Below are 1,738 nucleotides of genomic sequence, written 5' to 3'. Positions count from 1 at the left end.
GTGCAGTGCACTTGGTCTGATAGTGGTGGGCATTCCTCATGAAATTGCGTCGTCACTAGCCTGAGTTAAATTTTGGTGCTTCTCTGTGAATATGTTGTTCTTGTATGTTTCCAAGAAAACGATTGAATAAGCAAATCTCATGTAAAACAAATTACCAGTTTGCATTTAAATGTTTTTTTCAGAGTGTTGAAAATGGCTAATGTTTAGATGTTCTGCTTTGTTTCTCTTTTTTTTAAATGTTTTTGATAAAAATCACATTCTCGTCTTTTTTGATACCAGTTTCACTTCACTAAAACTCTATGTCAGAGCTCTTGGGAAAAGTTATTACATTTATTTATTAGATTGTAAGGTACGTTGAATGAAGTGCAATTGACATGGCACCAGGGAGAAGAGGCATTATGTGGGACATTGACGCACATTCTAACAGGAGCATTTATTCATGCAACATTAATGATCAGTGAAGCTGCACACCTCCAGACATTGCACAATGAAATTGAATGTATCTTATTAAAAGAGACGTGTAAAAAAACAAAAACTGTTGAATATAATTTGTTGCCTACTTTAATTCTGTTGAAAATTTTAATTATATTTCCATAGTCCTACTATATACTATACTATAAATACTAATAATACTGATCTGATAAATACTAATCATCTCTATTATTACTACTAATTAAAAAAAATCAAATTAAGTGTACTAATTATAACTACTGTAAATAATAATAGTTTAATATTTATTGTTTAATTATATCCTTAAAAACAATCTCTGCTGATGAAATGCACCAGACAAACTCCCCAGACCCTATTCTATTCAAATGAACAGCTTTGAATGCCATTTTCATACTCTGACGCATTGATACGGACGTTGGCTTTGCTGACAATACAAATGCATGGACTGGATGCACATATCACAGTCGTTCATTTAATACAGGGTCAACAGACGTAAAAAAACTCACAAAACAAAGGCGATGTACAGAGAACATAGCAAGACCGGCCTATTTGAGTAAAACCCACGACTCTTTGGTTCATTACAACTGGGAGGTTGACAAACATAATAACGTACAGTCATCAAAAAAGTTGTAAAACATAGCGATTAATCTAATTTAAAAATCACTAGGAAATTTTTGAAATAACACAAAGCATATTTTTTCAAGGCGGCGCAGCACACGTACAGTCATGACAGGAGGAAACATGACAAACACCTTAATCTTAAAGCAACCATTGAAATGGAGGAAAATGAAAACACACTTGCTCACGCGCCCACATCTGTTTAGAATTAATTCCTATGGAAAGTCAAGTCAAATGTCACATGGTTATCTTTAGCTGACTGTGTGCAATCAGGCTGAAGACAGGAGCACGGAGCACAGTAACACTGCACAGGGGCTGAGACTGGACCAGGCCGAGGTGCTAGCTTGATTTTAAATGCCTGGCTGACCATAAGCAGACTGTTTTCCCTCGTGTACTAGAACAGTGTGTCTTAAAGAGGTCATATGATGTTGCTAAAAAGAACATTATTTTGTGTATTTGGTGTGTTTATGCGGTTTAAGGTTAAAAAAACATATTATTTTCCTCATACTGTGCATTATTGTTTCTCCTCTATGCCCCACCTTTCTAAAACACGTCGATTTTTACAAAGCTCATCGTTCTGAAAAGCGAGGTGTGCTCTGATTGGCCAGCTATCCAGTGCATTGTGATTGGCCGAATACCTCAAGCGTGTGACGGAAATGTTAAGCCCCTT

Source organism: Sinocyclocheilus rhinocerous, unplaced genomic scaffold (genome assembly GCF_001515625.1).
Source record: "Sinocyclocheilus rhinocerous isolate Xijiao unplaced genomic scaffold, SAMN03320098_v1.1 scaffold1157, whole genome shotgun sequence".
NCBI lineage: Eukaryota > Metazoa > Chordata > Actinopteri > Cypriniformes > Cyprinidae > Sinocyclocheilus > Sinocyclocheilus rhinocerous.
Note: the sequence above shows the minus strand (reverse complement) of the source record.